Source organism: Phyllostomus discolor, chromosome 3 (genome assembly GCF_004126475.2).
Source record: "Phyllostomus discolor isolate MPI-MPIP mPhyDis1 chromosome 3, mPhyDis1.pri.v3, whole genome shotgun sequence".
NCBI classification, from domain to species: domain Eukaryota; kingdom Metazoa; phylum Chordata; class Mammalia; order Chiroptera; family Phyllostomidae; genus Phyllostomus; species Phyllostomus discolor.
In genome coordinates this window covers 152,641,955-152,653,489 of record NC_040905.2, presented here as the reverse complement: position 1 = coordinate 152,653,489, position 11,535 = coordinate 152,641,955, and the positions used below count along the sequence as shown (strand labels likewise).

General features: G+C 42.5%; 2 pseudogenes; one reads left to right on the top strand and one right to left on the bottom strand.

Annotated features, from left to right (window-relative positions):
* The first annotated feature begins 5,775 nt into the window (after window positions 1-5,775).
* On the top strand, window positions 5,776-6,084 carry LOC114491408 (annotated as a pseudogene).
* A 2,409-nt stretch (window positions 6,085-8,493) lies between these two features.
* LOC118499386 lies at window positions 8,494-11,328 on the bottom strand (annotated as a pseudogene).
* Between the last annotated feature and the right edge of the window lie 207 nt (window positions 11,329-11,535).

Sequence of the window (11,535 nt, the reverse complement as noted above, 5' to 3'; positions counted from 1 at the left end):
CCTAGAAGCACTTGATAAGTGATAGTTTCTTCTTTCAGTGAATTAATTTCTTTATGTGGAACCCAATCCTTTTCCTTATTTTTCACCTCCACCTACCCACCTAGGGCACATAACAAAAAGCTCCACTCACATAAGGGTATGTGTGTGTGTTGCAAAGTTGGAGACAGGGGTAAGATTTTGTTCTGTCGCTCTTCCCCGCCCCCTCCCTCACTCTGTTCTGTCGCTCTTACCCTATGAATAGTAATGCCTGGGGCGCTCACCTGGGGCCATACTACTTGTGGCAGCCCCACAGACATTTTCCCAGCACGGCCAATGTTGTGGCTGGACTACGCCTCGTGCTTCTTACTATGATTGCAAGAAATACCCAAGCAAACAGAAATCATTCAAGAACTTTGGAGAACAAGATGTATTACTCATAGATCCTAGAGGGTACACAGCACATCGGAGGCCCACACAGTGAGGTTGTGGGTAGAGGTGGGTGGGTAGTGAGTCTGGACCTGGGACTCTACCTTTATTAAAGTCAAGAATACAGTGCTAGAGTTTCATGTGTTTGCTCTTTATTGGCAAATTTAAAATATAAAAGTGGGAATTAGGGTGTGAGAAGAAAAAAGTGGGGTCCTTCAAGTGGTCAGCTAGTTGGGGAACCCAGGCTTTTTAAAAGGGGAACTTCATGGGTGGGGTGCCTGGTTTCCTATCTAGTTGTTTTACCAGCAATATGTTTATTCAAGATGGATGTCTTTGAAATGGATGCTTTGGCAATCAAAAGCTTAGTGTTGGGGCTTACATGACACATTTCTGTCACAGAAACCTAACACTTTAAAACTGCATATTAGACACAGCCATTTTTAAGAAGATCCTTCCACCAATTCCAGGGACATTGAGCTCCCGCCTAACACTAGATCACTGAGCCCTTTCTCTGCTGTCTTTTACACAATCCCTCCATCTCCAAATGTCTGTTCTTTTCTAGTGTGCAAAAGTGCAAGTCTGACTTTCTATCCATGCAAGTTTTTTTTTTTCCCCAACACAAAAAAACACTTTTTTCCCAACAGGATTTTTAAAAAAACTCTCAGTGTAATAACTTTTGGTTTTCCCACACCCAGTTACATTTGGTTTACATTTTAGAATTCTAAATAAGAATTTCATGAAGTTGAAATACGATTTTCACTACCAAAATTGGGGAGAAAGTTTATAAATAACTTTCATGGACCAACACTAAAAGTAAAGAAGGCAATATACCTGAGAAACTGTATAGGAAAGTTCAAAGTTTCCTTGGGAATACTAGACCACACTGATGTGGGAACTCAGTTCTCTTTTGTTGAGTCATATATCATGTGAAAAACTAAGGATTTTTTTAAAATGGCAATAATACATTTTTTTTTCTCAGAAGCCAACTCAATCTGCCACCAGTACAGACCAAAATAAAGTTCTCTAAAGCAGAAGAGACCTCTCATTGCCTCAAAGGCAATGATGTCAGACACCTGGTGTTTTGGGAGCAAAAAAAGAGCCATGCGGTCAGCTAATGCAGCCCCTCATTTCTCAGATGAGGAAACTGAGCCACCGCCTAATTAATAACACAGCAAAGCCCAGAGTTGAGGTGCCCTGACTCCAGTATAGTCCATTGCCCATGACATCATGGCTATCATGTAGCCACTATCAAGACGGGCCCCAGGGAGCATGAGATGAGACCTAAGAGAAGCTAGACACTGCTGTTGAAGGGAAATATGAGCACTGGGGCCGAAGAGAACTTTGTTCAAGCTACTGTACCTTCTGCTATGGTCTGAATGTTTGTGTCCCCCTAAAATTCATATGTTGAAACCTAACTTTCGAGGTAATGTATTAATCAGCAGGCAGGACCTTTGGGAGGCAATTAGATCATGAGAGTAGAGCTCGTGACCTCAGAAAAGAGGCCTCAGACACTTGGGTAGCTCAGTTAGAGCATCCTGATGTGCCAAGGCTGTATGGGTTTGATCCCCCATCAGAGCACGTATGAGAATCAACCAATGAATTCATGAATAAGTGGAACAATAAATTGATTTTTCTTTCTTTCTCTCTCTAAAAAATCAATCAATAAACTTTTTAAAAACAATTTAAAAAGAAAAGAAATGAAAAGGAAAGGCCTCACAGAAAAAGTTCCCCTGCCCCTTCTGCCTTTTGAAGTTACAGTGAAAAGACAGCTGTCCAGCATATGGGCTTTTGCCAGAAACCAAATCTGCCAGCACCATGCCAGCACCATGCCAGCACCATGATCTTGGACTTCCCAGCCTGTAGAACTGTGAGAAATAAATGTTTTTAGTATATAAGCCATCCATTCAGTGGTGTTTTGTTATAGCAGCCCAAATGGACTAACACACGTTTGTTGGCCCAAATAATTCATCTATAAAAAAGGGGCCTAATCCTTCTCTCATAAAGCTATTTTAAAGATATTTTAAAGTGTAATAATGTACATAAGATCTCTGTTGCTCCACTGGAACACAGCAGGCACAAAATGAAAGAGAGGACCCTTCCTTCTCTCGGTCGCATCAGTATGCAAGTCAGATTCAAGGCCAAAAATGACGAGCAGAAATAGTTGAGAGACAATGCAATATGTGAGCATTTTCATTGGTACACTTTGTTGGGACTAGGGCAGACTGGGCCTGTCCCTCATTGTGTCAGTCGGCCAATGAGTGAAAAGAAATCTGTTCCAAGTTCTGTATGGAGGAACGGTGCATGCAGGCCCAGCCTGGTTTCCAGTCTGCACATACTGGCTCCCCACTCATTCCCCACGGACAGGCTCCATCCTCTTCTTCCTTGTTCCCAGAGTCAATCTTGACCTGGGGCCAGATGTGCTCAGATGACTCCAGCTCTACATTTGGCTGCCAGTCTGATCCTGAACTATTGCCCAAATCTTAATGGCTGGGCTTCTGCTTGCTCTCCTACCTGATTCCCTGCCCCACTGACCTGCTTTCTATTCCTCCCTGGCCTCCTTGTCATTCTGTAATGCACATCTGATAGGAAGCCCACTACGTTGTCCCCTGGGCCCTTCTTGTACTCAAAAATTACAATGGCTGCCTGCCCCTACAATGTTTTCTCAAAAGGCCATACCCATGTTACCGAATCTGTCCTTAGCTATGTTAACCTACGAGGTTCTTTCCTGGGAACTTGGAGAACTTAAAGAGAGACAGAAAGTGGTAAGAGGCAAGTCCCCCCCAACAATGTTCAGAAGAGGAGCCCGCAAGCTCTTCCTGCTTCTGAAGGACCAACCCTGTTGCCACCCTTCCTGAGACTTGGCTATTCTGCCCTGTCTTCTCTGTGAGCTTTCACAATGAACCTAATTTTTGCTTAAGTGATAGATCTGTTTCTGGAGCTTTCACCCGTATGAACCTTATCCAGTAAAGGTCTCAATTGCTGATTATTTATCTGAACTCAATGTGTCTTGCTTCCAGTCTAAGACCTCCTGTTCAGTCAACCCACTTAGCCAGACCAAATCTTAAAGCATAACAATGTAAGCTGGTCCCAGGTTAGAAATAGTAATTTCTTTGGTCATATTTATTTATTTATTTATTTATTTTATTCATCCAGCCATCCATCTCTCCATATTGAGCATTTACTACACACTTGGCACTATCATGGTCCTGGGGTTCCAGAAATATAGCAGATAGCATCCCTGCTTTTCAGCCTCGTAGACCAGTGTCATTAACTGCCATACCAATAAATAATCAGTACAAAGGGCTAAGAGTTGTAGTGGAGGCACAAACATGGGTCAATGAGAGCACAGAAGTGGGAGCAAATGACTCTCTTCAGAAGGGGTCAGGATGTCTTTACAGAGTAGCTCAATGAGTATTAAAGAGTGAGGATCACTTCACCAAGAGAATAAGGGTAGTAGCACTGCTTTAAAAGTAAAAACATGACAAGGTTAACTAATCAACCTTGCAATCTCATTTCTGGGATTTACCCTACAAATGTACATGTGCTATGACTTACAAATGACTTGTGTATAAGATTAATCATTGCAACATTGTTCATTAGAATAAGAGATGGAAAACAATCTATGTGTAAACTAATGAACACTGGCTAAATAAATATGGTGTGTCCACCTAATGGAAGACTATGTAACTGTAAAAAGAAGGAAGTTTTATTTACCAATATGAAAGATCTTTAAGATACAATACTATTAACATTTAGAGCAATATTGTCTTTTGTTTTAAATGGGGTAAAATGAGAATATATATTCAGATTGTTCACATTTATACTAAAAAACTAAAGTTATATACATCTGGTAAACGCATTTACTGTTGGGTGTGGGGTGGTGAGAACTGAAAAGACAGTAAAAGGGGTGAGTAGGACTTTTCACTGAAAACTTATATTTATGTTTTTAATTAAAATATTATCTCTTTTAAAATGTAAGTAAGTTTTCAAAGAATATATTGCAAGGAAACATTGAAGTGAGAGGCAGGGCTCAAAAGACAACACTTTTTTTTTATTGCTCTATGAGTCAGATATTTGCTGGCAAAAGAAAATGAGAGAATGTTTTGCTTCACCTCCTTACATGGGTAGCAATACTCTAATAGCTAACTGCTCATAGCAATTTCAACATATGAGAGTAGGTACCTTTAAAAACACAGATATGAGTCAAATTTATGGCTGGCACAAAAGCAAAACACTGCTGGCAGGGAAACCTAACACACAGATTGGGAGGCAGAATTTTTATTCCTTCTTATGTACGTGTATTTATTCCATTTAAACAACATTCCTTTAGCCTTATTTTTGAAAGGATGTAAAGGTTTTTCATTTAAAACACTAAGGAAAAATAAAATAAAATGGCATACCCTTAAGTCATCTTAAAATAAAAAATTCACTGTAACTTTGAACGTTACAAGCCTCCCTTGTGGAAAATAAAAGATATGAGGCCGAAAGTCTTGACTTTCCCAAGCAGTAGGCCAGGATTTTTATGGGTTTTTTTTCCATCCTTCCAAGCGCCAGTGTACTCCTCCTTAAAAGAAGAACAATAGCCCCCTGTTAGGTATTCCATGCCATGTGATTATTATAAAATCCATTGGGACACTCAGATGAAAGAAGATCATTATAATTAAGTAAAATCAGTATCATTCAAATGAGAGTCCTCTGATATTTGTCATTACCTCAGAGTTCAGTCCTCAATTTAATAGTTTCAAAACTTTTTGTTTTCAGTTCACCAAATGATGACCAGATTTGGGGGGATTGGGTCATTCTACCAAAACTCAGAAGAATTTTGGTTTTTGTAGACAGCTGTTGTTTCTGTCTGTCCATTGCTACTTTCCTCCCTTTGGAGAACTGTTCTCCCATCCACTTGCCAACTTTGACTTTGATTCTGATAGAGATGTCAATCACAGTATCTAATCATCTGGCCACAAGGCGATCTATATCTGGCCAAATATTGCAGCTCATTCCTCTAGCCCCATTTATTGGTTCAAAGGAATGGGACACTATGTGATACTGTGTTTCAAACTGGATTAAATATTGCCTTGGATTGTTGCTATTTGGAGCTAGATGAGAAGGGACCTTGCCTCTCAGATCACAAAAGGAGGAAAGATATGAATATGAGACAGCCAGCAGTCATAGAAAGTATATGTGCATTTTTACAAAAATTAGTTCCGGTGTTTTGGGGGTTAAGGCAGGGGATGGGTTGGGAGGCGGGCTACCAATCAGGTTTCATCTTGTTCTTCCCCCACCCATCCTGGGTGAAGCCGCTTGGGCAGCGGGGACAAGAGGCAGTGGCCAGGCCACCCAAGTTCCTGAAGGCTCAGCCCCACTGCCAGGATGCTGAAGAAGAAGGTCAGTCCCACCAAGGGGGCAGGGAAGGAGGAGCCCAAGAGGAGATAGGTGAGGTTGCTAGCCAAACCTGTTCCTGTAAGAATTGAAGCAAAGCCAAAGAAGACAGCAGGAAAGAATAAATTTGCAGACAAAAAAAAAAAAATGCAAATGCAAGGGTAAAGGGGAGAAAAGGGAAAACAGGCTGAAATGTCTAACCAGGAACCTAAAGAAAATATTCCTGCGGAAAACTGAGAAGCTAAAAAGAGGAGTCCAGCCTCAGATGAGGAAGAAGAAAAACAAGCCAAGTCCGATTAATATCATATGCCATGTCTTACCAGTGGTCCCTATCTCCCTTACTGTACAGTCCAGAGGAATATTTTATAAACTATTTTGTAAATAGTTGATAAATAATTGAAAGTCTTTTAGTAGCTCTAGAAACATTTTTAAGAAAGATGGAATTCCACCAAATCCCATTTTCTAAAGTGTAACTGCTTAAATAAAAAGATTTTATTTATTGTAAGAAAGAGGGGAAGTGAGGGAGAAAGAGAAGAGAAAAATATCAATTCGCTGCCTTTCCCATGTGCCCCAGGGGACCAAGCCCACAACCCAGGCATATGCCCTGACTAGAAAGAAATCAAACCGGTGACCCTCCACCTTTAGGTTTCTGTGACATCCAAATGACCGATTCACAGAAGTTAGAGCATAAATGCTTTTTTTAAGAGGTGACTCACTTGCTGGTTGTTTATTTTTTAGTAAGACCAGGAAATAGTGGAATATGTGAGGCTTTGACTGTCTTGGGCATCAGCTTAACACCCCATAGATGGTGATAGTTGTTGCTTTTTTAAAAAAGATTTTATTTATTTAGTTTTAGAGAAGAGAAGGGAGAGAGAGAGGAAGAGAATCATTGATGTGTGGTTGCATCTCACATGCACCCTTCTGGCGGCCTGGCCCACAATGCAGGCATGTGCCCTGACTGGGAATTGAAACACTGACCCTCTGGTTAACAGGCCAGTGATCAATCCACTGAGCCACACCAGCCAAAGCAGCTGATGGTAGTTTTTATATCCTATAATACAAAGTATATCGAGTGGCAATTTGGAGCTAGTTGTGCATTTAATATGTCTTGAACATTTTGAATTACTTCTGTTCCCATGTTTTTGGTAGGCTTGTTTCCTAAAAAAAAGCCACTCTTTGATCTCGGCTCTCCCTGGCAGAATTTTGTACACTCTGTAACATCTGTGGTATAGTAGTCCATTTTTCCTACTGACTTTGTTAATGTACTGTGAAAGACTAAACATTTGATTATGTAGTATATATGATATTAAATTGTGAATTAGTGGGACTTTGATGTAACAGTGTATCAACATTTGAAGATATCAGTACTTGATATTCTATTAAGGAAAATTGGCCTCCAAATTTTAAATTGGAAAGTCACTGAACTAACTGTTTTGAAAAGAATCACAATGACACAACTTTACGTTTTTGGTACATGTGTTAAGAATTGTGTACAAATAGAAATGTGTGTATATTTATCTTCAACCAATAAAATCTCAATCATGAAAGAAAATTTTTAATTATTTTATGGTGTTGGTATTATAAATGATTTTTAAAAATCACTATAATTTAGTGCTATAATTTTTATTTTCAACTTAAAAAAACAAATAGGCTGATTAAACTTTTGAGTTAATAAAATATACAGGACAACTTACAAAGTTTGCACAGAATGGTACAGATTTAAGTGGGAAAAACTTCTTCGAACTGAGAGCTGTTGGTTGAACCTTAAATAATTTGGATGAACAAAGAGAGTGACCACATTTGCGCAGGAAAAGAGGGGCAAGAAGTTCAACTTGACAGGAGCAAGAGGTGTCAACAGACAGTTAAGTAAGCCCCAAACATAAGATTCAGGTCTGAGAGTTTTGAGACTAAGGGACGCAAGGGACTAGTGCTGAACTGAGGTAAGGGGTACTAAGAAAGAAGGCCCCCTGATGTAGAAAATGGGGAGGCAGGAGAAGGAGGACCTGCGTGAGAGAGCCTTGCAGCAGACACGTACACTAGACATATTTATGTGCCGCACCGGCTTCTGTCTATGTAAACAAACTGTGCTTGTCCTCCTACAGCCCCCAGCAGCCCATCTCCATGGCCACACCTAGTTAGACCAGAAGTGGAGACAGGACAGGCCCCTCTGAATGCTGGCCAACAGCTCAGCATGGCCTGGTATGTGGGTCTTCCCCAGACAAGGAATACTGGGCCAATCCTCTCCTCCCTTTTCCTACCTCTAGCTTTTGCTATCTCTCAGGAGATCCAGAGGGAAGTTTCTCATAGCTCCATGAGCAGACCTGAAAGGTTATAAAGTATACTTTAGAGCAGGGTTGCCAAATAAAACACAGAACAGTTAAATTTGAATTTCAAATAAATGACAACATTTTTTTAGTATACGCATGTCCCAGGTAGTGAATGGGGTATACTTATACTAAAAAGTTATTTGTTCATTATTTATGTCTGGAATTCAAATTTAACTGGATGTTCTGTGTTTTTCTTTCTTTTCTTTTTTTTTTTTAGCTATTGACATGTGATTTAATGGTAATGATTCATTCACTTCACCTGCAAAAATAGGGTTTCTCCCCAGAATGTGTCCTCTGGCGTCTGAGGAGATGTGACTTCTGTGTAAAGCATCGCCCACATTCTGTACAAACATAGTGCTTCTCCCCTGAGTGTGTCCTCTGGTGTCTGATGAGATTTGACCTCCCTGTGAAGCTTTGCCCACGCTCCCTGCAAACAAAGGGCTTCTCCCCTGAGTGTGTCTTCTGGCCTATGATGAATTGTGACCCATCATTGAAGCCTTGCCAATACCCTCCGTGCTGGATTATTACAATTCTTGACATTTCTGCTTTCACAAATACCTTGTCGGTGTCCTCTGGGCTCTCTTTCTGGCTTCTATGGGGCTCTTCCTCCATCATTCTCTCATGCTCACTAGAGTTTGTCATTTGTTCTTTGGAAGGTTGGAAAAAGGGTCTTGAGATTCTCCTCTGACTGATCCTTTCAAGCAAAGGTTTGGACGTTTCTTTGACCTCTTGACCTTCAGCTTATTATCATTCCAGCTGTGTGTACTAGTATGTTGTTGCTGCTGATTCTGATCCTCTGGACAGGGTTCCTCTGCTTGGAGGTGTTTTCCTGCAGATGTTCCCAGGAGAATCTGAGAGGGATGATTGAATTTCATATGTTGGCCAAGGAATTTCTGACTGGAGAAGGCCAGAGAGCAGGAGGGACATAGGTGGATCTCTGGCTTTGGTTCTGTCCAAGCTGTGAGTTCTCTCTTCCACTTGCTGCCCCACTTGCTGCCCAGCTCCTGGCCATACTCGTCCCCAGACCAGACCAGCAGCTCACAGCCTGGCCTGGCGACCTGGCAGGTTCGGTAGAAAATCTGCCCATGGTATTGAAAGGCCACCAGGTTCTGCTCTTTGTTATCCTGGGCACAGTTCATATACCTCATCCAGTTGGCCCAGGATTTGTCCTTTCCATCCACATACTCATAGCAGTTTCTCCCTTTGGCGATCAGCCAGCAGTATCAGGTCTTGGCTGCCTCTTCATCTTCTGTGATATGTCCTTCATAAGGGCCAAAGTGCAGACCCATGGGCAAATCAGCTGCCTCATTCCACACTCCAAGCCCAGCCTCAGGGATGCTGGATGGCCCAATTCTCAACCCAGGGGGCAGGGTGAGAGCTGAGTGGTGGGGATGCCCCTTGTCCACTGCACTGTCCCTAACAAATATAGGGGGCCCATGCACAGCACAGCTGTCGATGAAGAAGTTCTAACACTTCTCACTATAAAGGTAGTCATCATCCTGGGGCTCGGTGACTTCTTGGTACACACGGTCCTTTCTTTCCTGTAGGCTGTACATCTTCACATCCATCTCCTTTGTCTGAGTTCCGATTTTCGTCTAGTGTGCTTTCCAAAGGCACAATGCTTCTCCAGGAGGGGACAACAGTTTCTGGGCATGCTCTGAGTCACTTGCAGTCATCAAATTTGCTGTTCCTGATAATTCCTTGAAACTATATTCATTGCTTAATGGCACCCTGGACACTGCCTTGTGGTGTTTCCTCAGTTCCCTTCTGAAGGCCACCTAAGAAGGTTCGACTTGCTGCCTTGGAGCCCATTCTTCATCAGAGTCCTCATGGTCCTCTTCCTGGAGCTTGGTGGCCTGCAGTGATAACACAGGAAAGCCCATCGTGGGGCCCGAGACCTGGGTTGAGCCGCACGTCCAAGTTCCTCTTCACATTCCGGTATCGGCCTTTCTCCCTGTTGGCAGGGCACCCAGAGAGGGGGACACGAGGCCCGGTCAGTCTCCCAGGGCACCTGCCACGCTGCCCACCTTGGCCGAGTGTTCTCACCGAGCTCCTGGGCTTCCCGCCCTCAGAGGAGTGAGTGTTCTGTGTTTTTCATTTGCTAAGTCTGGCAACTGTGTCAACAGCCCTTCTGCAACATGTGAAGATGAAGCATGTGGGGCAAGCAGTGCAGATCTGCCTTTTTCTGCTCTGAAGAGGAAGGCAGGCCAACTGTCTCTGGGGCTGGAAGGCTGTGCCCTGATGCTGCAGGTGTGCCTCCTGCCCTCTCTCTGCTGGAACCCCCCTAAGCTATTGGGCAGCACTTACTGTTCCTTCCGGGCAGTCTTTGCTGCACAGTCTTCCCCGACCAGACACACATTGTACTATAAGTGAAGTACAGAGTTTGATCAACACAGGTGAGACCATAACTGGTGGACTTTATTCTTCTGTTAGACAACAAGGAAAGCCTTCTAGACTAGATCTTCAAAAGGAAGGAGTCTAATGTCAGCGTTTCTTCCCTCCCTTCTTCTTCAACCAACTAATGTAGCCTCTCTTTGAAGTCCTCTGTCAGGTGCCCCCATGCCACCCACTCCCTCAGCAACCCCTTGCCCTCCCTGCAGGATGAGGGCATTTCCCTCTCCAACTAGGGCACCTGAGAGGCTGTACTTTTCTTAGTCACAGCTGACTCTGAGAGAGTGATGCAATCCCTCATGTTAGATGCACTTGACGTTCTCAGATATGTACCTAAAAAGCAAAGCACAACCTCCAAGGTGAGTAGTTTTTTCTTAGCCACAGTGTCTAAGCACATATAGGTAAAGAATATTCTTCCTGAAATGGCATTAATGTGACAAGTTGCAAAAGAGTAATTATATTGAGAAGAAATTGCTTTTCTTTTTTTTTTCTGGACCTAGCTTACATGATGACATATACTTGTCTCTTTTTACCATCCAGTGGGACGATTCTAGCTCTAATCATTCTGCTTTATTAGAAATCTTCTCCTTTCTCAACTTAGCTACAACGGGAGATCCCCATGCCCCAACAATATAACAGTGTACCTAATGAAGAAGTGAGAAACACTTGATAGAAAGGAAAGAAATAAAATGCAAAATGCCTTGGAAGAAAATGTAGTATTGATTCCTACTATCAGATCCTATTAATGCTTTGGTTCATGTCTTGGACTTTCATAAGACCTACTTCTCTGTATCCTTATAGAAATAAGTACAATACCCACCTTCATCTAGGGCTGGTGAGGCTTAGTGGACTGAGCATGGGCTTGAGAACCAAAAGGTTGCCAGTTCGATTCCCAGCCAGGGCACATGCCTGGCTTGTGGGCCAGGTCCCCAATTGAGGGTATGCAAGAGGCAACCGATGGATGTATCTCCCACATATCTGTTTCTCTTCCTCTCTTTCTCCCTCCCTTCTCTTCTCTCTATAAATAAATAAA